We start from the raw sequence: 25,698 nt of genomic DNA, 5'->3' as shown, positions 1-25,698 counted from the left end.
GACACTTCCACAAGTACACTGTATGACACATGTCTAAGAATTCCTCACGATTTTTAAGGTTTGCTCTCTTACTTCCAACTTTTTCTGCAATTCCATGGCTACTCTCATTTCTACTTGTTTCCAATTTTTTCCTCATTTTGCTATGCTTAGGTAAACATGTGGGACTATCACCAAATGAATCTACATTATATTCTTGATGAAGGGTTTTAACATTTGGATATTTAGCTCCCTTGTTATATATACACCAGGCAAACCTCCTAAGAGCTGACAGAAATCTCAGTGATAATATACCCCTTTAATTAAAAAAGAAAAATGTTGAATTAAAAAAACCCTCCATTTTCTATGAAATAAATAATAGCTAACAAATTAAATGAGGAGAGCACATGGCAGGGTCAGGCAAGTTATTTTTTTCCTGCTTGTCCTGAGTTATTAAAAGAAAGTCTGTGTAATCACATGAATTTTTTTCTACCTACTCAAAACCATATTTAATTCTTTTTTTTTTAATCTCTCTAGTAAATGAAGGGGATGGTAGAAAGATTGAAAATTTGTCATAAAAATTCTTTCAAGAAGTCATATGGGTCAAGGGATCAGAAAAAACTAATGAAAAGTGGCACTCTGTTATAGCACACTATCACTGCACCAGAACAGGCTGTACCAGAGTGTGTGTACCATTCAGAAAGATGGACTGGTCCTAGGTTTGAAGGGCTCATTACTAAATAATGTACTGAAAAAAACACATACTGTTTTGTACAACCACTTTACAATTAAGGCTTGAAATATACTAATGAAGTCTTCCTATTGGCACTTTGCCGTTTAAAAAAAAAATAATCTTTCTTCAAGTAGTTAAACATGAGTGAGTCAGAAGGTAGGTGTGTGCACTGTGCCTCCACTAACACTGTCCTACCAGTGACCTCCAGTGTGACAGCTTGGGATTATTTACTAACAGGGATTTGGTACTTTATCCAGCAGAAGAAATGGACTGAATGAAAGACCAATATGGTGGGAATGGGTAATAACTACATGCTTGAGGCAAGATGGCAAGGAATTTGTCATAGATTTGGATTTCTGTCTGATCTTGGATTTCATTTGTGTTAAATGTCATAAACCTTAGTAAAACAGGACTATTCCGGAAACAAATTTTAGCTGTAACTTCTTGCAACTAATGGTTATTAGGTAACTGCTCTAGCCAGGTCTACTTGAGCAACAATTGCATTTAAATGAATAAAGAATTCAGATTATAAAAGTAAAGCCCCCTGGTTTTGCCTCTTTGGATTATGGTGTCAAATTTGAGGTAGGACTGGATTTTAGATCAAGATGCACAACAAACATCAACTCATCTTTTCATTAAGACAGTTATTAACACAAGCAAAGTACTCACAGCCCTGACATTCTGAAGACTGTGACCTTAATTTTAAAGCATCAGAAATAATGGAATATTACAGCACAAAAACCACAGAGTTTCTACTCAGAAAACCCAGACGTGCTGGTGATACTATGTTCCTCTTCCTTCTTAAGGTTAACATGCCATTAAAGCCCATTTCCCATCAGGGGCTTTTAGCTCAGTATCACAGGTCAAGTCAATGGTAACTGTAGAGCAAAAAGCATCAAAATCAGAGGGGATGGGGTCAAGATGTGAACACATCAGTCCCTCAGTGTCGGCAAGCACGGGCTTACTCATCAAGCACAGGTCCTCCCTCTTCCCCTCGGCACACCAGTTATACCCAGCACTATTGCTCAGCAAAAGCAACTTGTGACAAACACTACGGGAAACCGCAGCCCAGATCGGCGCAGCCACAGCGCGGGGAGCGTTCCAGAGGGCACGGCCGCGCCAGGGCTCGGGCTTCCCCCCTCCTCCCGCTGCAGCCCATTTCCCTGCAGTGACCCCTCCGCGCTGGCACAACGCCGTGGCACAGCCCCGCTCTCCCCGCCTCTGCCTGGGGGACCCGTGTTGTGTCTGCAGCGCAGGCCCCATGTGACACACACAGACGCACGGACAAGACAGACAGACAGACAGACGCACAGGTGCGGGGAGGGGCGGGTGACCCGGACACGCGCACACCTGGCGCGCCCCCGCGGCGCCTCGCGGCGCGCACGGGCTCTGTCCCCGCGTCCCCTCCGCCCTCCCGCGCGGGCAGCCAGGCCCCCGCGCGCCGGTTACATAACGCCGCGCGCCGTTCCCCTCTGCCTTCCCTTCCCCCCGTTCCCGCGCCGGGAACAGAACGGGGAAGGCCCAGGCCGCGGGCCCAGGGAGGGGCTGGGAGGCAGGGCAGCGGCTGCGGGCCCCGCGTCTGCCCCCTCTCCCCTCCCTTCCTCCCTGCCTTCCTTCCTTCTCCCCGTCCCGAGCCACCCCCCGCACGTCCCTCCCGCCACGGGTCCGCCGCGCCGTGGGGGGGAAGGCGCCCGCTCCGCCACCGCTCACCTTCTGCCGCGTCCCAGACACACATTCCCGGGAGCGCCGCCGCTGCCTCCTGCCCTGCCGGGCCGTGCGTGTGCGTGTTGTGTGTCTGTGGGGCTTCACATCGCGGCTCCCCCTCCGGCACGGACGGACGGACGAACGGAGGGACGCACGCAACCGCCGCCTCCTGCCCGCCTTCTTCCTCCTCCCCAGCGCCGGCCGCGCTCTCTCTGTCTCTCTCTCTCTCTCTCTCCCCTCCCTCCTTCTCTCTCCCCGCTCCTCGCTCGGTGTCCCCGGCGCAGCCCCTCCTCCACCCCCACCCCTTCCCTTCCCGCGAGCGCGTCACGGGAGAGTCTCGCGCCACCAACCCGCCGCCGCCGCGCGGTCAACAAACGGCGCGCGCCGGCCCGGGCAGGGCCCCTGGGCCGCGGCGCCCCCTAGCGGCCCGCCCGCAGGGAGACAGGCGCCCGCCGCCGGCGCGCACGTGACGGCGGGGAGGGGCGGGGCGGGGCGCGGCGCGGCGCGGCGCGGCGCGAGACCTCGCGCGCCTCCCCAGGCGCGCGGGCGGGCTGCGGCGGGCGCGGGGCGGCGGCGCCCCCTGGCGGCCCAACGGGAGCGCCGCAAGCAGGGCGGGCGGGGACTCGGCGCCGGGACCGAAGGCCGGCCCCGGGGAGTGCCGTGCCCGGGACCGGGGAGTGCCCTGCCCAGAATAGCCCGGAGCCCCGCGACCGGGGACCGCCCTGCAGCCAGGACGCGGCTGGGGAAGGCCCGAGTGGGATTGTGGCGGTGCTTGCCCCGGTCCCTGACCGGGCTAGGGCCTCCTGGATGAACTGGAGCTGAGCCAGGTTCGGGCCTCGCCACCCTCGCTGTAGAAGGACTTTCTTCCACAGGAGAAGGGCTTGCTTGTTCCACTGGCTCTTCCCATGTGATTCTGCATTTTTAACTGCAGAAGCACAGAATCTTTTAGATTGGCAAAGACTTCCAGGATTGTCGAGTCCAACCTTCAGCCAGCTACCACCTTGTCAACTAAACCATAGCACTGTGCCACATCCAATTGTTTCTTGAACGCCTCCAGGGATGGTGACTCCACCACCTCCCTGTGCACCCCGTTCCAATATTTAACAACTCTTTTCATTAATAAATTCCCCCTGATGTCCAACCCAGACCTAACCTGGCACAGCTTGCCCTGTCAGGAGTTGCCTGGGAGAAGAGAGTGAAGCCCCACCTGGTTACAACCTCCTTTCAGTACACTGGGGATACTCTGAGGTGTATCCATGGGGAGGCTGAGAAGAATGGAAGGCCAAATCTGGGGGAAAACATAGGGTATGTGGAGATTCTTGTATAGGGAAGCAGGTGTAATAGTGGTATGGGAATGTAGGGGAAATAAGAGAGAAACACCAACCTTATACATTGTGCTACTTTATGCAATTTACATAAAAATTACTATTCACTTCTTCTGATTCTGGTATATGGAATTTGTTATATAAATAGCAAATAGCCCCAGTCCTACAATTGTGTCCACATAAACAGATCAGCTAGGAGTCCCCACTGATGCTAGGCAAAACTCCAATTTGGTTATAACCACCCAGTCAGATGGACTCAGACCCAGAGGGATTTAGTTCCAGGGATGAAGCTGTCACTGCAAGACAAGGGCTTATGGGGAACCTTCTTTTCTCCATCTGCACAGCCACAGTTGTCTTGTTCTGTGAAAAATATTACAATTTCAATTTTTTTCCTCTACTTTGCGTAATAACATCAAAAACTCAATGAATGTCCAGCCTTTCACCCATATCTAGTTACACACTGCTCAAGATATCCATGCAGGATAAGGAAAACTCAAGTTCAGGTCGGTGTCTCTCAGCTGAGCATCAGCTATTTTAGCCAGACCGGTTGCTGCATTTCACTTTGAGAAAAATTTATGGCTCAACTCTTAGCACCTTCACGAGAAAACCCCAAATATTTGACTTTTGCTCAGTATTTTAATAAAACTTGTCTTCACTATATGGGTGTTTCCTGCCAGAGGGAAGCACTAACTAGAGTTTTGACCAGCTTTAAGTCAAATTTTGGAGACACTGTGGCTGGCTGCTTTCAGTCTAATTTTTATCAGCAATTACATTATCTGAAAAAAAAAAAAGTTCTGCAAAATACTGTTCAGAAAATATATGTTATCTAAAATATATCCATTTCACTGGGCCAACATTTTCCAGTTTTGCCAGAAAATGTCTCTACCAATCCCAGTCCTTGCCAGTCTAGAGTAAACTAACTGTTAAAAGTATTGCATGGCTGGATATGTGCATTATTTTTTTTCTTACAGAGCTATTTCTCTAGGGGGCAGTTGTGGAGCAGAAAGGCAGAAAGACAAGTGGAACAGGGATTAATTTAAGTTAGCAAGAACAGCTTTAAAATGGTTAGTCAATGATTGTATTTTATTTTTAAATAGAAACTGACATATAAGCAAATTATAAGAGTAACCAACAATTATTTAGAGAGGCATATGGAGACAGCTATTTTGTTTTGTGAAATATAGCTGGGGTAAGAGTTACCAGCGAAAAAAACTGAAACAGCCATTCTATACTTTCAGCAAAGAATAGATACAGTTAGTTAAAATAGGCCAATATTAGTTTAGGAAGAAACAGAAAACAGAATTAATGTTAAAAAGAGGATAAAAATAGGAAAGTCTAGGAAAAGGGCCAAAAAATAACAGTAATGAGTTATCTTCTGTCTTTTAACACCCTGATGGTGTAACTCATCTTCACCAGCGAGCTCCTGAACTGACAGAGAAACATCTTAGGGTATAGCAGCCAGATTGGGAACTGAGTTTATTGCTTAGTGTTGTAAGTATTTACAGCATGAAGCCTGGTTCAAGCCTGCTGACTTCACTAAAAGCATTCTTGCTGTCTTCCTTGAGTCTGGAATCCAATCTGAGGATGAGGAGAGAGGCACTAGGTGTTCAGTGGGACTGAGGTTTTAGCTGGGCATTTCAATGAGGTGGTGTTGTTGAGCAACCCTTACCTGTAAATCTCATTTTCTGAGTCAAAATCTGCTCCAACTTATGGAAAGTATGTCTGATGTAATTTCAGTACCTTCAGCACAAAGGTTTCCAGGTGAAACTAGAGAAGTTCAGGGTCATGCTACTTGCAGGCTAATATAGGAGGTGTTACCGAGCAGTGACTATGGCTGCCATGGCACCTGAAGGTTTCAGACCTGAACATCTCATATTGTCAGAAAGGGCACATAAAGCCACCAAGGGAAGATCCTTCCCCATGCTGATATTTCTGTGCATTCTTTCTAGTCTCACGTGTTTCCCAGGGCGATGTTGGCCTGTCAATTACACAGCAATGCAAGGGCCAACAGAGCACCAATCTTCTGCCATTCCACAGAGGAAGAAGAAAACTTGGCCTGTTCCATTGCCTGCTGCTTTGCTGGTCTGCAGGCAGTTATGTTTAAAGGGCAGAGAATTTCTAAATGCTTGGCTCTACCACAGCCAAGCTGATTGCATAGTAGAAGGTGTCTTTGCCACCTTCATCCATTTCCAGAGAGGGTCCATGAGGTGAAACTGACAGCCAATTGCTGCTCCCTGCTTTACCATGGCAGTCTCAGCCTGCAGCTGCTGTAAGTCCTGACAGACAAATAAACAATTGAGAATAGCTGCAGTGGACTTTTTCCTTGTCATATGGGAGAAAGGTCCTTACTTCTCACTCTGTAGTTCTCCTGGCTCAGGAGCTCTTGGAAGGATCACCTGCATCAAATTCATGCTGGGTGTGTTCAACTCAAACTCAGGTTTAGTTCTCGGCTGTAAATTCGGACGTGATTTTTATTCGGGCAGAGAGGGATGAGAAGAGGGGATACTGAATCCATCTCTGTCTCTGGACCCTTTCATACCAACAGGTTCAGCCTTGTAGTTTATTCAGGTGTTTGTCTCCGCCCAAGGCACAGAAGGCTGTTCCATGGCGGGGTCTCCGATCCCCAGCACAGTAAGCCCGGCTGCCCGCGAGTGGCTCAGGCCGTGGCCGTCGCTGTGGCGCTGTTCTCGGCACAAACACGTGTTACACACGGAAACCCTGCGGCAGCCAGCCGGGATCCGGGACCGGCACGGCCAGCACAGCCCCGGGCAGCCGCGTCCCGGCGGCAGCGCGGCGGGGGGACACGGCTGCTGTGCGCCCGGGGCGGCGCCCGGAGAGGCGGTGCTGCATTGCGGGCACGGCCCGCGCCCTCTGCCCTCAGGCCGCCCTCCGGAGGGCACCGCCGGCAGCCCCGCTCACAGCCCTGCCGTCTCCCGCCCCTCAGGAGCCGCTCTCCGGAGAGCCCCCCTGACAGCCCCGCCGTCCTCCCGCCCCTCGGGCCGCCCTCCCGGCCCTCAGGAGCGGCTCTCCGGACAGCCCCTGCCGGCAGCCCCGCCGCTCTCCGGACAGCCCCCCTGACAGCCCCGCCGCCCTCCCGCCCCTCAGGAGCCGGGCGCGGAGCCGGAGGGCGGGGAAGCCTGCCCGTCTGTAGTTTCGCACGTCTCTCGCAGGGCCGAGGCAATTTATGAACGACAGAGACGCATTTCACAACTCCTGCAATGCTGTAGTAACACAGCCTGCTGTAGTAATGCCCTAAATATTGACATGTAAAAGCTGCAGGATTATTGCAGTAGTTTCCTGACCGAGCACTATTGTTTCATGCTAACCAGTGAAAGGGCTGTTGTAAAATCTCATCTGCAGCGTTTGGTTGTAGCATTATTACATATCACTGCCTACACCTACTTTTTAATCATGATGCCTATTAGCTCCTAAACCAGAATGCAGTCAGATATTTTGAAGTGGAATAAATGTTTTATTACAATTATGATTAATTAGTTCTACTAAGCAGAGCTGCTCTCGCTCTTTCAAGAGTGAAAGAACCTAAGGAAGATTTCTAGCCAGGGATAGAAATCCCTGTTTCTCTGGTATGATTTTTAAACATAACAGAAAAAAAACCCCAAACAACAAAAACCTGCTAAACCTCTAGGATAATCTACACTTGCAAAAATCTGCACCGCCCCCCCCCCCCCCCTTTAAAATTTTTTCTCAGTATGTCACTAAGAACAGTCCTGAAAGGATAAAATAACATAAAATCAAACCTTGCAGAGAGCAGCAGTCTCCATCTGGGCCTGGCGTTAGGGGAAGTGGCTTTGAGGCTCTTTGCACAGAAGGCATTGTCAAGGCAAGAATAAAGACCTAGGTGAAAAATTATGGGAAGTGAAGCAATTATGAAAAGCAAACAAACCTGGAAAGGCTGTTGGAAAGAATCAGAGCCAACCTTAGCTTCAGGCATTTTGCTAATGATGGAGCAATATGGTTGTTGAGTTACTACTGCAGATCACAGGACCAGTGCTTGAAGGGAAAGGTGTTACCAATGTATATTTGTCTCATGCACTGCCCAGCTAAGAAGAGTAGAACATGCTGGCATGTGGCTTTATTTCATGAACGTACTTTACCCCCCCAGTAGTCATTTTGGAGAGGTGCACTAATGTCCAGAATGGAGCAATGCATCAGGCCTATTTTACACAAAGTGTTGATTTACTGAAGAGTCTAAAGACATCTTGGTTGTGTCTTCCTCTTGCTCTTTACCATTGGTGAGTGCAACATTCTTTGCTGGTGCAGATCCTGTGGGCACAGCTGGATGGTGAAGAATCCTCCCCCAGTCATACATCAGTGTTGCATCTGCCTTTGCAACTGGGAAGAATACATAAAAATAAGTTTTATTTTGGTTAATTTTGTGCTGAAGCAGTTTAGGACACTGCAGTAGAATTTATTTTAGATGAAAATTGTACATCTGCAAAGATTTCTGCATCATCTCAATAGTGCTCTGGTATCTCCATTTCAGCAGTTCCCTCCATGCAAAATTCCTTGTGTGAAGGGCAAAAATACATTATTGGATTGCCACCTGCAGCCTCATTTTTAATGAATCAATACTCAAAGATATTAAGTAAGAGTATACTGTGCCTATATATATAATGTGTGCCTTTATTCCATTTACCTTTTATTTTTGTAGTCTTCCTAGGCTAATACTCACGGATTCCAAGTTTTGCCTCTATTTTCAAGAAAAGTTGAAGTGGAGACCTTGATCTCGTTTGCTGTGATTCTTACAGTTTCTTGATTGTTCCCAGCTGAGCTTGGACACAGACATTGTTACAGGGTTCTGCCTAAAGCAGTTGCTTGCTACAACATAGGACAGTCTATTCAAAACAACAAAATCACTGTTAGGCAACTGGGAGAAACCTCAAACCACCAACAAAACCCTGGGTAGGCATATTGGATCACAATGACATAAAGAAGCCTAAAGCTGTGTCTCTCACCTCTTTCTCCATATTCAGACATGGATCTCTCTTGACAGTGACCCAGCAGATGGATTCCCTGCTGACTGCAGGACTTTGCAAGGCCCCTTGCTGGCCTGTTTACAAGTTGCATAGGAGGAGGGTTCTTACTCTCTGAAATCTCTTTCTCTGTGAACTCTAGGCAGTTTGTGTTAAGGAAGGGGAAGGATTTTTCTCTTTTGAGGCCAGTTACCTCCAGTTCTTTTCCCTTTTTCTGCTTGGAGACAGTGTTTTCCTTCTCCTCAGAATTGTTTGAGATCTCAGTTATATGGAAGTCCATATATTTTACTTCCCACCAAGACTTTTTTTTGTGAGTATTGTAATCAGAGATTTAATGGATGCCATTGACAACATTCAATCAGGCTTACACATTCTCTTCTCTCTGCACAGAGGGCAATGAATTATTGCTGGGGTTCTTTCTCTCTAAAGCCATAGGAGAGCTCAGCTTCGCCATGGTAGAAATTAGTCAGTGTATTTGTTCTGTCTCTCAGGGTTCCTGAATAACAGGGAATACCAAATAAGTTACAGATTCTAATGCTATGTGCAGTTAACAGACAGAAGGGATCCTGAGGTACTTTGGAAGACAGAACTGTACTCTGGCATACTTTTCTTCATGTTACAGCTTGTGTTATTTTTAAGAATGTAAGTATTGAAAAACAGTATTGACATCAGCAGAGTGGATGTAGTGGATTTAGTGAATGCTGATACAGAAGGTGCAATTTGAACCAGAAGTGAAGGATTGAGTTAATTTCTCCTAATGTAGATACCCACAGCTGAGCAAGCCTTGAATGTACCTGACTATGCGGACTCTAGGGTGACTAGCTCATATGTAAATGGGCTTTGGAGTGTTTGATATTAGCTAAGATGAATGTTAGTCACAAAAGTCAGTCTTTCATATTCTTCTCACTTCTCTGCCATGCATCACAGTCTTCTTAACACTTTATCCTTTGGCTGTTCTGAGGTACAGGGAAACTGACAGCTCGTGAGAAAACAGCCCCTTGAATGGATCAGGCCTGTGCTGGCTCTCAGCCCAGTGTGGAGTCCCAGAGAGTCAGAATTGCCACAACACTAAAGAAGGGATAAACAAGCAGAATGTGGATAGTAGAATGGGTAAAAAGAAGACAGCATGTCAGCAAGAATGAAGTGGCATGAGTGTTATGACCATGCTAGTAGTAGAAAGTAGTAGAAAAGGAAAAACATCTGAGCTGAGGCTAAAAGTACAAAAATATCCTGAGGATGTTTGTGAGCCGGAGGAGGAGACTGGTCAGTACAGGTTTGGGTTTTTTTGTTTGGTTGGTTTGCATATAGACAGAGGCCTCTGCAGTGGTTTTGGAGAGAATTTCAATTGCTTCATATTATGATATGGAGCAAATCATACTGTAATTGAGGAACATTGGAATCCTTCCCTTTTTGCAAGATTCCTGTCGTATTTTCATTGTATGCAAATTTCCCAGAAGGGAAACCAAGACTGAGGTTCTGGGTGGGGTCCAAATGTTATGGTAGAGAAGGTTTTGAGAAGTTCCAGTGAATTGAATAATCCTAGAGATGCATGGTCCAATCACACTCCTGAATTCCAGGCAGTTCTGTGAGGCTGTGTGCTGCACAAATGATACAGCTGTGATGTACAGAGACAGGTCTAAACCAGCTTGCAGCAGTTTTGCTGTTTAAAAATGCTGAATATTGGCTGTCACTGTTCTCTCAGAATGCTAACTCTTCAGACTCATGTGAAAATCTCAGACAAAGTGAAATTCAGCTTGGAGCTTCATTCTTTTATTAGAGACCTGAGACTAAAAGGAAGACTATGAAAAATCTTACCACTCATGACTGTGATGAATTCCTCTGATTTACATATTAATAAAAAATGCCATGAATTAGCAAAACTCCCTTTTCCTACTGCACTGTTGTAGCAGAGCAGAGGATGTGAGTGTAGTAAGGAGTAAATGCTAATTTTTCCATGCTCAATTAGAGTTAAAAATTGTTTTCAGAAATGCCAAGCATCTAGAACTGCAGCTGATTTTAAACATGAAAAATTTGAGATAAAAAGTAGTGTCTCCAATCACAAGCAAGGACAAGTTAGTTTGGCTGGTTATGCTGATTGCCTGCCCAAGAAAGGCATGGCACAAATTATTTCCTGTGACGTTCATAGCTTATTAAAGATTTATCTATGTTTTGCAGTCCTAACTCAAATCACCATGTAAAAACACTATAAATGGGAGCAGCAAATGTTTGAAATCAAGCTTGGTCTTTCTGAACTTGGGATTCAGAAAATCAATGAACTGTAAAGAAAAAAATAGATAATTTTACACGTGGACCCTAAAAATGGTGACTTTCTGAATGAACCATTCTGTGGTCATTTCCCACATAAATTACTAGAAAATTTGCAAGCAGTGCACAGATTGTCTAATTCTCTTACCTGAATGTAGTTTGGGTAGGCAACTGCTAATGCATAAAGTGTGTGCAATGCTTTCAAGGGAAGACCAAAAAACTAATCCTGAACATTGCTCCTGGATCACTCTGGGTGATCCAAGACATTTTTTTCCTTAAATGACAAACAAAATAAGGCAAAGGCAACAGACCAGCAAGTCAGGCTTTCCTGTTGCTGAGACAGGAAAGAGTTTCCAAGAGAATGCTGTGTGGCACATGCTTCAGCACAGTGTAAGCCTGCCCATAAACCCTGTTTTAAAAGCATCAGTGCTTAGGCTGCACTATTCTGGTTCTCAGAGCCTGGAAAAAAGTGGATGTCCCCAGCTGACCCCTGATTCTTACACATACATCTGACCTTCCACACACTGGACATTTCCTGAGGTATTTCAGAACAAGTTCATAAATTCATCATAGAATGGCCTGGGTTGAAAGGGACCTTAAAGATCATCTAGTGCCAACCCCCCTTGCCATAGGGAGGAACATCTTCCACTAGACCAGGTTACTCAGCTCCTCATCTAACTGGTCTTGAGGGCTTCCAGGAATGGGACATCTACAGCTTCTCTGGACAACCTGTCCCAATGCCTCACCACCCTCCCAGTAAAGAATTTATTCCTAGTATTTGATCTAAACCTACTGTCTTTCACTTTGAAGTCATTCCCCCTTGTTCTGTCACTACCTGCCCCTGCAAACAGTCTCTGTCTATATCTTTTTGTATTCTCCCTTAAGGTGCCATAAAGTCACAATTGGGTCACCCACAATCAGGCCTTTGTGCTGGATTTTCAGAAATTGCCCTGATGGGCTGAGAGGAAAATGATACTTTTGCCTGTAGGGCTGTGATGGTGCTGGTTTCTGTATGAGTGAAATCTCATCTTGTTTCCATGTTCATCTTTCCTTTTCCCCTTTCCCCATGTGCAGATGTGCACACACAAACAGGACAAGGTGTGAGGAGATGTGCCTCTTCTTTCAGGACACATTATGGGAGCTGTGAGGTGAGCAGTGGAGTACCTGCTGTATCTTGGTGTGGGGACACCAGATAAGGTCTCTGAAAGCTGCATCCTGTCTTGGGATCCCTGGTGTAAGAGACTGCCTTGCACTGTCCTCCAGCACAGGGCCTGGGCTTAAAGCCATCCTTTATCTCAAGCAGGCTGAAGCACATGTGAGCCTTATTTTTTCCAAAGGGAACCCTTCTTTTCTATATGAATGCAGCAAGTGGCAAATGTAGGCAGGATGCTCTGCCCTAGGTGTGAGAAGATCATGTGGTTTCCCATTTCTCTGCTACTGTGCCTCAGCTGAGCACTGTGTACAAGGAATCTCCACTGGCTGGATGGTAAAACTGGAAGCACAGAGAAGCGATAAGGAACAATGCAAGCGGATTCGAAAGGGATTTGGATCATTTAGTTGATGAGCCAGCAGATGGCAAATGCTGCTTGGTGTAGAAAATGAAAAGTAATTAGTCTGGGAACAAAGAGCAAATGTAGGGAGTGGGTGTTACATTCAACACACTGATCAGAGGGAGAAAGGGGTTACTGTGGAAAAAAAGCACATAGGAAACGTCACTTCAGTGCACAGCTGCAATAAAAAAGGCAAACAAGACACTAGACCGATGGAACAGTGAGCTATAATGCACCACCAAAGAGGCAATACAGTCCCCTGGAAAATGGTTATTAGGCCCCAGACTACTGCCTGGAGCATGGGTCACTGTCTCAGGAAGGTTATGTTTGGAGAAAGGTGCATTATAAAGCAACTAAACCCTTAATGGTTTCAATGATTTCAGTTCTGAGGCAAAGTTAAGAGGCTCATTCTGAGGGGTCAAAGAGACCTTAAAGAGATTTTAAAATTACAGTAATGATCAGTACAGATACCAGAAAATAGTTGTAGTAATACAAGATTGTAAAAATTAAGAAAGTGGTACTGAGCAGAGAGCAGAAGCTTCACAAACTGCTGCACAAGAAAAGGACAGCTACCTTCTGACTCTGTTGAGCTGGCTATGGTGAAATACAGCTTCAGGAGCACATAACTCAGTCAAGTGAATGATGCACAGTTGCAGTACATGGAGATGTCCTGTGGAACAAGCAGGAGGACAAATAAAGACACAGATAAAAGTAGAAAAATCATTTAAGGGAAGAATCTCTCCTCAGGGCCTCAGGGTTTGTTTTTATTTGGATTCTGTTTGTGCAGATTCCTAAGCTGTACCTATCTGCCCGCTAATAGAGTGAACAACCTTTGCACACAAGCCATACTGAATGTGGGTTCCCCCAAACCACATTCAAAGAGGAGAAAAGGGTAGGAGGAAGGTAAATGTTGCCCTGTCTTCCTTCAGGTCTAGTTAAGATAGAGATTGTTGGGCTTGTGAAAAGCTGAGAGATTGTTGTACTGCTTGTGAAAAGCTGGGACAGCAACAGGCTGAATTTGAGGTCAACAGGTAGTTTACCAGGCTAGGGAAGGAGGGAAAAACTGGAAGCAGGAATACCTGCAAAAGGGTATGTAAGCACTAAAACTGCAGTTAAATAGGTTTCAGGTGCCTATGCCTGTCTGGGAAACTACAGGATAGCATAGGAAACTGTCTATGCTTAGAAAAATAGTGCCTGGTTGGGCGGGGATTAGAGAGGCACTGGAAGTAAATTTACTGACTTGTGCTGTGTAATACAGAACTGCTGTATGTGTGGTGTAAATACAGAACTGCTGCCACTGCTGCAGGAGTTGGATGGAGCCTGTATATCCTGCTGAGCCCTGAGGTCCTGAAGCTGGCAGACATGGTTTAGAGCACACTGGTTAACTGCATGGACATTGATAGGAGGCCTGGGCTCTTCCATTTAGCACAATGGCCAGAGAAGACAGTATTCAGGGTATATTGTCAGGAAATTAGAGGTTCATTTGCACAAACCTCCCAACAGAGAGCTTGCTACTGGATTAAGCTCAGGTCCTGATCAAGTTTTGCCCCCTCTGTAAGGGGGAATGCAAGACAGTGAAAAGGAGCTGACAAGACTGAGCTTGTCTCTGGGGTGAGGTGAGGGAGGTAGCGAATGCTGTCGCTCCATGTCTGCAAGGCTGCATCTCCACAGGTGTAGCCACACTATGAAAAAGGAAATTGAGATAAAAACACCTTGTGCTGATTAACTGCAAGGGGTGCCATGGCTGTATCACTAGTGAAAAAAGAAGAGTTTTAATTTGCTGACTTTATTGCAGCTACACAAAGCTATTCAGTGCCTCTAAAGCTTATGTGGAAGTGGGAAAACAGAAATCATGTAGTTCATGCAGACTGATGTTCTGGCCTAAAGAGAACAGCATCAACTTCTTGCAAGGACAGAAGGACCTCCAAGAAAGATGTGGGATAATCTGCCCTTATAGAAACCTTATTTTAATTCTCCTGTAGTCAGGTACTGGCTTAAATTCTGAAAGCCTGTCTTTTTACTTTTTCCAAAGTTTAGCATAATTGTTCTGCCTGGATATTCCTGTGATCCATATAGCCATCCAATCCTTCTTTGAATCCTGCACAGTTCTTGACCTCAGTGCTTCCTGTGGTGATATCTTCCACTGTCCAATTACACATTATGTGAAAGAGACTTTCATTTGATCAGCTTTGAATGCATGAGGTCTTCATTTCATTGAATGTTCCTTTATTCTTGTGTTATGCAGCAAGTTAGAGAAAAATGTCAGATATTTCTTCTCTAGAGTATTTGGTATTTTATCTTACTGTGTGCCTTCCTATCTGCCTCTTTTCTGAGATAAACAAATCTCATTCCTTTCAATCTCTTCTGGTGATAGTCTCTGCCTCTACCTTTACACCCTCTGACCCCCAACTCGCTCATTCTTATTCTCCATTTGTCTCTGCAGGATCTTCTCTGCTTGGGGAGGGGCATGGACAGTATGCCAGAGGAGAATTCAGTGCTGACCGAGTAGGTGAATATCTTGTTAGTTGTGTGGGTTGCAGCTGTACCCTGGTCAGATGTCTTGGTTGAGCTGTCTGTACTGGTTTTTAGGCATTTGGTGCTGAGCTCAGCACCTCAGACCTTAATTACTGTAACTAGCTCCTGTCTGGCATCTCCAATATTCATGCTGTCTCATTTAATTTGGCAGATATCGTGCCACCCAGGAAGACTGCATTATCTGATAACCTGACCTTATCTCCCCTTCCTAGACCCTTTTTTCTACCACTTCAAGAAGAAAGGTCTTACCCTTAATTGAAAAAGCCTTTTCAATACTTCCTTTTGCTATATGTCTGGTTTTATGCCATCCTTAAGCTATTTATGACTTCCTTTTCATAAATTAGTAGATTTGACATGCATTGCCCACACTGTCCATGCTGTCTTCACAGTAAGAGCTTTTCCATGCCAATCTAAAGATATCCTATTATTACCTCTTTATAGTCATTCAGAACATTCTAAAAGTCTAATTTTCTGGTAATATGTCCCAGATGCAGTGAAGGGTAGTAAGGCAGGGTTATCTGGAATTCCATGCTATGCCTGGAAGATGTACCTGGATCTGAAAGCACGAGCAGCACAATGAAGGTGGAGCTCCCCTTGATATTTAGCAGGAGGTGTATCCCTTCCAGCCCACTCAGCCCAGGTTGGTACATGGAGTTGTAGATCTATCAAAGCCAATTTGTGTCTTCCACGTCAAAAGAACCACAACTACTTCACCTTACACGTTTCACTTTGTGTGCTAAATGCTCTGGTATTGAGGCACTCATTTTCTGGCTGTGCTTCCTTGCTTGTGGGAATTGCTCCTTGGAAAGTCACAGATGATTCATGCAGCATTAGACAGTGACCTCCAGGGCTCTCAGGGGTGCCAGGCACTAAATTGCATCTCAGTTAAATAGATGATCTTCCTGTCCTGTTATGACAGTGCAGAAAGCTCTCTCAGAGTTCTGGAGTTGAAGGTGCCTCTCCTGTGGGCCATGGTTTTTGTATGGAGGCCCTGTTTGCACCGTTCTGTCTTCTACAACTAAAGCTCCAAACAGTCTGGAAGCAAAAAAAAAAAAAAAATAAATTGACTTTCAAGTGTTTCTTATTTTTTAAGCCTACTTCATACTACAGTGCTATTTTGTTGTGTTCGCTAGATAAACCAAGGTGTCTTTCATATCAATATGTAATTTTGGAAATGAATAGTTTTCACAGGTAGGAAGTTGTGAGTGAATTGGAAATTGAATGATGTTCAGAAGTAATCTGAAGAATATTATCTGGGAAAATGCTGCTGAGGGGGTTCAGTGCTGAGGCTGGGATACTTTGTGCTGAAATCCAAAGTTTTTGTTTCTGCTGTCTTGCTCAAAATGGAGCTGTAGTGGAATTAGAATCTGTCCAGGTTATTTTAGAGAGGACAACTAAGATGGTGGAAACTTTGCAACACTACTTAAAATTAGGAAGACACCGGTTAGTGCAGTCTTCTTCTTAAATAATTATGAGAGTATTTAATAATACTTACATAAATGCAATGTAATCCAAATGTCATTTCTTCATTATGAGCCAGTTGTGCCTGACCCACATGTTTTAAATTGGCACCGGTAAGGCAAATGAAAGGTGAATAGAACAGCTGAACTGAAGAAGCAGACCCAGTTGGGTCACTTCTGTTTCTTTAGTGTAAAATTTTCAGAAAGCATGCATTATAAATCTATAATCAAAAGAGAATTTTGGATTGCTTTCAGCATTCCAACTGCCTTCTATCATCTCAAAGCACCTATTCGTGCTTTTACAGGAGCTTTATGAAAGCATGTGAAGTGGGTATCAATTTATCCCTGTCTTATGCTTGGAAACAGACAGGACAGCTTTATCCTCTTCTTTTGGATTTCTCTGGACGATGATGATGATTTTTGTGAGCCTGGTATAAAGCAGCCAGTACAGAAAAAATTGCCGTGTATACTTCATTTAGAGCATTTCAGCTTAAATCCTCCACTCTTGCCATGTTTTAACTCAAATAACTTCATACACAGCAAAGAATACCTTGTTTTGATTAGAAACTATTAGCTCAAGCTAGTTAGAGACCTGAGCTTAGATATTTAAATCCCTCCCCAGTCAAAATTTATGTTCTGATGAAACAAGATCAAGTTATGTCTGCCTCATCTAAACCTGTTTTTAATCTTTTAGTCCATTCAGCATCATGGAGAGAGCTATAAAAACAATTCACTGAATCCAGACTGACCAGGTTGTCTTCACTTGCAGAAGCAGACACCTTGTTTATATTTTCTATCCTTGAAGTTCAATGAACTTTTATCACTCTTAGCTTCCTCTTTTATTTTTTTTCTGCTTCATCAGTGAGTTTAGAATGCCACTAAGTAATACTCTATTAATCACATTAAAGGACCATTGACCCTAGTTCATTTTTTCCTACTGGCTGCTGCTAGTGTTCGATGTGCGATAATGACATAAGGATTTGGTGTTACAGGTGGTGTGGTGTTACAGGTCCCAGGCCCTTGGCAGAGGGTGCACTGTGGCTGGTGTTGGGAGTGAGAGTTTCTGCTGATTTGATTTTCTGTGCTCATTTTTCAAACACCAGTATTACAAATAAGTACTTGATCCCAATGGGCAGCTCGGAGCAGGGTCTCATCCTGAGAGAGGGCTTGTTTATGTTAAGGCTTGTTTTCAGTTTGTAACAAAACTCCTGCTGTATTGCCTGCAAAGAAAACCCCATAACAAAAACCCAAAACCCCCAACCTGGAACTATGGCCCGGCTCACTCTTTTCCTAAGAGGTTTGTTTGTTATCCTGAGGAACACCTGTAGGAATGTACTTTTCTCAACCCAGCTGGATGGAAGGTCTTGCCTGGGGCTCTGCATCAGGTACTGATAATGTAGAAGGGACTGGAGATTATTGCCCTGCTTAGGCACTGCTGTCTGCCTGGATTCAGGAGCTCTTCCCTCGAGTGAAGGTGCATCCAAGTCATCCAGATCCCAGGCACCTGAAACGATGTGTCTGCTAACAATGCTTAAACCATTAAGTGAACATGGCTGCAAAAGCTTGGTTTTAGTCCTTTTTGAGAAGCATGACAGCAGTGAGAAGGCTGGGGAATATCTCTCAGGGAGGTCTTTTAAAGATGGGTATGCTTCCCATAGTGGCTTTCCAAAATGGATGTACTCCTTGTGCTTAGTGTTCATTCTGCTTACCTGCAAGGATTTGTAAATAATGAGCAATCCATAGCACTGTGTGGCTAATACATTTTTTTTTCTAGGGAGCAGGAAAAAAAGAAAAGGAAAAGAAAGATCTGTATATATAGGACTGTGTTCCCCATTATTTTAAACTGCAAGTAGGCATATGTGCTCTCAAGTCACAGTTCTTGACATATGTAACCTTAGCTTCTTATAGCTGATTTGTAACACTGGTGTTTGAAAAATGACTACAGAATATCAAATCAGTTCAAATTCACACTTGACAGGAGTTGCATAAATGGTCCTGGGAGACACTGTAACAGTACATCTCTACTGATTTATAATTCCTTATAGGATGGGAGATTTCGAGCTAATAATCCCTATCCAGGCAGTTGAGTGGCCTGGCTTTCATTTTAAGGGACGTTGAGATGTGCTGCTGGTTCCTATTTTTAAATTAAAGAAAATTTAAGAATCATGTTATTGTGAATGTGAGCTTGATGCAAATGTGAATGTATGATAACAGGGCCTGCATTTCATCTGGATTTATTGCAATGTTTCCTTTTGTGTTTTTTCTTGTGGGCTTGCATGTTCAGTGAACAAGATCACAGACTAATTTATTTCAGAATAGCAAATACTACTGTCTATGCATACATTCCTCAAATTGCGAACAGAAACTCCCCTAAATTCTAAGTTTCCCCTTGTTTTTCCCCTTTCAGAACACATATTCCATCTTCAAGTTTTGAAGTTTTTTTTGTTTGTTTGTTTTTGTTTTGTTTTTTTTTCCTATGACTTTGCAGTTACGACTTTGATACCATTCAAAGTGAAACACTGGGGCAGAATTTTAAGAGCTGAAGAGCTGCAGTAAATTCTTCATTGCTCTGTGTCTTTAAATTAAGACTGGGCGCTTAATAAAAGGTTAGGCTTCTCTTCATCAAGTTATTAGCCTTTCATAAAGAAATCCCTTGATGAAATGTTATGGCCTGTGTTTTCCTGGGAAGTAAGACTACATCATTGTAATGAGCCCTCCAGGTCTTTAGCTCAGGGGTGTCTAATTTCTTTCCTGACCTTGAATTACACGGCAAGAGGAAGTTTAAGAGGAACAAGTCAGGAGGTAAAATTCTGCATATTCTGAATATTTTACAGGATTACGAGCCAAGTGCTGAGGTGTTCAGAGGAAGAAGCCGTGCTAAAAAAAGGAGCTCCATTAACTGGAAGAAGTCAATGTACCTGTGTCTGGTGTGTAGGACTGAACCAGCACTGGTGGGGAGATAGCAGTGGGCTCAGTTTGAGCCTTGGTGGGCTTGGAATCACAGCTATGGGGAGCTGTCCCTCTGTGTGTGGTTCATCAGCTCCTCAGCTGCTGCAGGCAGTGCCTGGGGAAGTGATCTCCCAGCGCCTGGGCAGACCATTCCTGGCCTGTTCTCCTGTCCCTGCAGCAGCCTCCTGGCAGTGATCAGGAGCAGCAATGCCATGTGTCAGCCCATCATGAGTCATAGTCACTTCCTGAAATCCATTCTCCACCATCAGCACCAAAGATCTCCATTTATGTGCTTCAGCTTGTGATGATTACAGTCCATTGAATGCACGGGTTTGTGTATGGTGGTGACTCATCAAAGTGCAGAACATTGTTTGGTCATTTTTTCTGTGCTGCACCTGAGATGTTCCACCTCCAGATGCTGCCTGGAAAAATATGTCTTCCCCAGTAAGAAGTAGGAAAATGTCTAGCCCCTGACTCCACAGGTATTGATGGCGCAGAAAAGAACCACAAGACTCCACCACTTGCCAAACAGCCATGTTAAAAAAGCAGCATTTAAGTTTTGGCCCAAATATGGAATAAGTATTCCTAAGAAGTGGCAATCTTGCGTGGGAAGAAGCCATAGGAATTGGGAAATAGTTGGTAAACATTGCGTCTGTGTGTGTGTGAGGACAGGGGAAGGCAGGCTGGAGAGTGACTTGTATTTCTTGTGGTTTTATTGTAACAGTGGCTGTAAATTGTGAAGTGCTGCTCTGCAACTGCTGAAATCATGGCTGGCTTTGGCACCACTTACAGATGTTACTGCTCTTAAGGACAGGGGCTTGTTTCTTACATCTGCATAAAGAAAAGTATGGATTGGTGATGTGCTCATCCAGTGCCTCACTAAAATGTAGCAGTGACTGCTCTCCTTCTCCCTGAGAGCTGCCTCTCTTCACATCTTTATTTTTTTCAGTTAAAACTGGTGTCCTGCTACTGAGATGTGCTGTAATGAAAGAGCCTTTCCTCCTTCCTTGTACAAAGCTTTCATGAGCTCAGCCCGAAGGAAGTGTGGGTGAGGGTGTGTGACTTAGGCAGGAACACAGGTGACTGTGATGGGATTCAAAAGCTGTGACACAAAACCCAGCAATTGCTTCCCTTGTAAAAAGGCTTATGAAAGAGACAGAGAGGCATAATTGAGACAGAAGGATGTTGATTTCATGGTTTATTGTCACATTAAAAAAGTAATATTACTGATGAATTAATATTTGCTTTTTATATAAAAGTGCTTATTCTTACAAATCCTTAAGGCTCATTCTGTTACATTACAGTAGGATTTTTCACCATCCCAGAAACTGTGCTACATGAGTTTTACATGAACTGTGGACATAGCAAAATCTCCAAACAGTAAAACAAGTAATTAATAATTTCATTGCCTTTGTATGCATTATCCTGTTTAATTGCGTAACATAATTTAACATGAAAACAAAGCAACATTTTCTTTTATTTTCTAGTTTGGCTTGGAACTGATCCCCAAAATATTTCTATTTATTTTGAGCAAATGGAACAAATACAATTGGTTTTAAATCCCAGTTTTTTACTCGTAGAGCAGAAGGGAAGGAGTGAGACAGAGGAGCATTACAGATGTAGCATTTACCCTATGTTTCTCACTAAAGAGGAAAGGACTGACTACAAAGCACAAGTACTGTTTATATGCCATATATTTATTTTTGTAATGTCCCTATGTTGTACTTTGGTAAATCTCCCACTGAAGCCAATGTGAGTTTTGCCTGAGGGAGGAATAAGACCAGGGCTCTCACGGGGGACATTTTACATTAAGTATTTTATTATATTTTTGTCTCACAATGGAAGAATGAAATAGGTGAAAGTTACTAAAGCTCTTGTTTGTATTGATCACAAGTGGAATATGATTTCTGGCATATACTATTATACACAGATAAGAGTATACCATATTTATTTGTAATCATAATCAGAGCTATATTAGTTGGATGGGCAGTGAATTTGCTATTTCTACTTAAATTTTAGATATTTATTTATTCTAAAAACCTTTTTTTCAATAATTGGGTCAAAATGCAGCAACTAAAAAAATACCTCATGCAAAGATAAAAATAATTTAAAGTATTCTGGAGCAAGGGGGGAAATGCTAGCCAATCTAATAAATAAGGCAGTTTAAAGCATTTGTGACTGCTACTGTAATATATGTACATACTTTACAGCATAAATTACTGTACAGAATACTCCGTTTATTAACCTGTGTAAACAATATTGCCTGCTGTATGGGGACGTACTGTGGGATTATGGTCAGCAGAAAGACAAACTGCTGTAGCAGGGTGGGGGAGGCCTCGGGTAGCACATCCTCAGAGAGCAACATGAGCGTTATTTTATGAGCTGCAAACAAAGCCATCTCCACTTGAGTAATTTTACAAAAAAATCCGCTGACGCTTGTTGCTATAAACGAAATATGGAAATGAACCTCTGTGGTTTGCTACAAAAATAACTCTAGTCATAAACTGGTCTCTGCATAGCTCACCTGGCCAGGGAACCTCGCTCAGGAGCTCACTGTGTGAAAAGGGAGGTGGGGAAGAGTCGCAATGCGCCAGTACCTTGTGGTGTGCTGTCTGCACTGCCAGCCAACAGCTGATCCCACACTGGGATTGCCACACTGCCTTTTCAGCCACTGGTGCCACGTGCAGCATGGGAAATGGGGAGGGAACCCTGTGATTGTTGCAACTGGCAGGAGAAGTAATGACATGTGTAAGCCTCCTGTTATTTCACCCACCCTGTACTGCCTCCCCCACCCATTTGTTTCCCTCACCCATCCACCGTGTGGTTTACTTTTGAATTCTGCAAGGTGGCAACTCCAAGGAGAGTCTCTGTAGGATGCCTACTGCAACACAGCACTGGCCAGCAGACACCACTGCAGTCCAGGTTTCCATAAATAATATGGCCAGGAAGGCAGGGAGTTGCCAAAAGCAGTATGTGTGCACAGCCATGATTTGTTACTCTGGCTATCGTCTCCATCTGCCATGGTCAGCACGGAACAATGCCCCTGCACAGGAGGACCAGGGACCATTGCCCAGAGAGCAATTCTCACACTGCCTGGCTCCTCTGCTTTGGCTCCTGCTCCTCCTGTTGCCATCCATGGAAAGAGACAATGGTGCTGCAAGCCCACCTTGACCTGGCTGCTCCCCCAACACACCAGGGCTCTTTCTGCCTCCCCCAACAGCAAGGGAAGCCAGCCCTAGGAGCTGCTGTGGCATTCACTGGTCTGCTGGCAGGCCACGAGCTTTAGGTGTCTCTGTGTGACCTATGGGCTGTTCATCATGGATGAAATTCCCATTTTCATGTAATGAATTGGAAAATGCTGTTGAATTTCCATAAAAAAGAGTAATATTGGCTTCACTTAGGCTCATAGCCAATCTCATCTCTTTCATCATCTACAGAAAAACTTTCTCCTTTTTTAAAGGAGGCCAGCTCTACTTCCAGGCAACATAAGGAAAAAGTGCCTGCAATTGTTTAGTAAACTGTAAAATGTATTTTCTTGATATTTCAGTAATCTTAATAGAAAAAGGTGCACATTCAGTTCTCAAGGATCTACTTTGGATTAGGCCTAGTAAATTTTAGAGTGGTCCAAGTCTGAAATATATGCTTGAAACATCTGAGAAATAAATGTATTTACCATATGCCTATTTTTCTGCATATGTGCTCCCTCCCAACATGATCTCAGCCCCATCCTGCCTCAGTGCATCCTGAATATTCACCAATTTCATCAGGCATTCCTGTCAGCAACAGGTATGACCATAAACCTGGGGTGGGATTTATAGCACCTCTGTATCTGAGCTCATTACCTAACTCCCTTTAAGCCAGTGGAGGCAAACAAGAATTTCTAGGGTGAGATTAATTGTGCTTATTTTAGACCTTCAGTACAAGATGAGATGATTTCCAACCTCTGTGTTTAAATCAGAATCCTTTTTCTCTCCCATTCCACCTTCTTTTCCTATTCAATTCCCGTGAATTGCTACAAGGCTGACTGTGTATCCTCCATGGCCTAAGGAATGGCATTGTACAGGTGAGACCACCAGCTCCGGCTGGTTCCACTGCAGGGCCATGAAGTGGCAAAGCCCACTCAAGTAGATTGGTAGCACAGTCAGGCCAAGGCATTGGGCCAGGAGATGCTGCTGGCACCCCTCCAGCTGCATTGCTCTTTCACACAAGGTATCTGAGTCACCAGCACTAAGAGCTTTTGGTCCCCAGATTACTGGTCCCTCCCATTTGCCTTTCCCTGCTGAGGAGATGAGATGTCAAAAACTGTGCATGGACTCATCAGCACTCACTGTCCTTCCTCAAGAGAGAACTCAATTTTCTTGCTGGAAATAATGAGAGAAAGTGGATGCCAGTCCCACAGATGGAGTGGGAATGAGAAGAAAGCAGGAAGGTCCTGAACTGCTTGGAGAGCTCCGCGCTGCCTTTCACCTTTTTCCTGTGACCAGTTTCTACTCTCCCTTGTCCTGCATGTCGCAAGCCAGGAGATGGAGTTGAGGAGAAAAATATCTAGAACTGCAGGAAGGGACCTCGACATCCAGAGGGATCTTGAGAGAGAGAGGACCCTCATGTGAACCCCACAAGGCCCATCAAGGTGAATTTCATGGTCCTGTCCCTGAGTTTGTCCAAGCCTCAGTACCAATACAGACGAGGGCTGCACTGATTGAGAGCAGTCCTGCTGAGAAGGACCTGGGGGTGCTGGTGGATGAGAGGCTGGACATGAGCCAGAAACATGCCCTTGCAACCCAGAAAGCCAAAAAAGCATGACCAGCTGGTGGAGGGAGGTGATTCTCCCCTCTACTCTGCTGTGGTGAGACAGCACCTGGAGTGCAGTGTCCAGCTCTGGGTTTCCAATTCAGGAAGGACATGGACCTGTTAGAGAAGGTCCAGGGGAGGCCATGAACATGGTCAGAGGGATGGGGCACATCTCCTGTGAAGACAGGCTGTGAGAGTTGGGGTTCACCCTGGAGAAGAGAAGGTTCTGGGGAGATCTTACAGTGACCGTGGTCTTTTTGTACAAAAAGGGGATTTATAAGAAAGATGGAGAAAGACTTTACTAGGGCCTGTAGTAATAGGACAAGAGGAAACAGTTTTCAGCTGAAAGAGAGTAAATTTAGATTGGATCTAAAGAAGAAATTCTTTACTCTGAGTGTGGTGAGACATAGGAACAAGCTGCCCCGAAAAGCTGTGGATGCCCCATCCCTGGAAATGTTCAAGGCCAGACTAGATGAGGCTTTGAGCAACCTGGTCTAGTGAAAGGTGTCCCTGCCCACTGCAGTGGGGTTGGAACTAGATGATCTTCAAGGTCCCTTCCAACCTGAACCCTTCTATGATTCTATGATAAATCTAAACTGCAAAGGAAAATATAATTTTTTTAAATAGAGGTGTATTCTAAAGTAGAAGTGAGAAAAAGAATAAGAAGGGCCTGTCCTTTGGTAAATGTTATATATGCCTAGCTGGCTCCTTCAGGAAATGTTTTCTTTCAAGTCTGTTGACAGGGTAAGAATTCCATGCATAAGAATGCCAAGTGGAGGAGAAAAGGATAACTACTTCTAAGAAAGAACTTGTTAGTGTTGATTGAGTAACATGAACCATGTTAGAAACATTTTGTTGATTTGACCGGTGTTCAGTCCTTGGTGAAGGGCTTTATTGATAACTTCTAGGGGTAATGTGTCAGAACAGAGCTGGAAGTCTGCTCTGGGGATACTGTCTAACAATGGTGTGATTTGGGAAGGTCACTCCCACACAGACTGGGAGAACACTGTGCTCCCAACCAATCTCTGACTTCCCACTTTGGTTACTGGTACTGTGCATCAAAATCAGACACATATTTTGTCACTAGAGACTTTTTTTTTAAAAAAAAGCATTTTAACAAATGCTTTGTTAAGCAACTAGTTCTCTGCAATGCACCATGCTAAAAGAAAATTTCCATTGATCTGAAGTTATGTGAAGCTGGATTTGGATTAATGAATTATTTGAACACTTGAGGCTGTTTTGAGGAACATACTTTGTACAAATTTCTTTTGCAGATATACAAAGCAACTTAAAGACATAAAAAGATTTGAAACTCTTAGGATGGCCATGCAGCACTTTGTTAATCTATGCTGTTTGTCCCATTATGTACTGTTGTGATTCTTGCTCTCTGCCAGGATCAAGTCATAGATACTCTGG

At 44.5% G+C, this 25,698-nt stretch overlaps 1 protein-coding gene and 1 long non-coding RNA gene across 2 annotated transcripts in view; one reads left to right on the top strand and one right to left on the bottom strand.

Annotated features, from left to right (window-relative positions):
- REV1 (REV1 DNA directed polymerase) overlaps nucleotides 1–2,651 on the bottom strand; it is a 53,670-nt gene extending 51,019 nt beyond the window's left edge. The window contains exon 1 of the mRNA XM_058019198.1: nucleotides 2,420–2,651. The gene's annotated coding sequence lies outside the window, so the exon portion shown is untranslated. The remainder of the gene's footprint in view (nucleotides 1–2,419) is intronic.
- The window catches only part of LOC131080705 (uncharacterized), a 35,372-nt gene continuing 11,605 nt past the window's right edge, over nucleotides 1,932–25,698 (top strand). Inside the window, exon 1 of the long non-coding RNA XR_009114190.1 lies at nucleotides 1,932–2,022. This is a non-coding gene — a long non-coding RNA (uncharacterized LOC131080705). The remainder of the gene's footprint in view (nucleotides 2,023–25,698) is intronic.

This window comes from Melospiza georgiana, chromosome 2 (assembly GCF_028018845.1).
Source record: "Melospiza georgiana isolate bMelGeo1 chromosome 2, bMelGeo1.pri, whole genome shotgun sequence".
Classification (NCBI taxonomy): domain Eukaryota; kingdom Metazoa; phylum Chordata; class Aves; order Passeriformes; family Passerellidae; genus Melospiza; species Melospiza georgiana.
The sequence above is the reverse complement of the archived record's forward strand: the minus strand, read 5'-3'. Positions and strand labels throughout refer to the sequence as shown.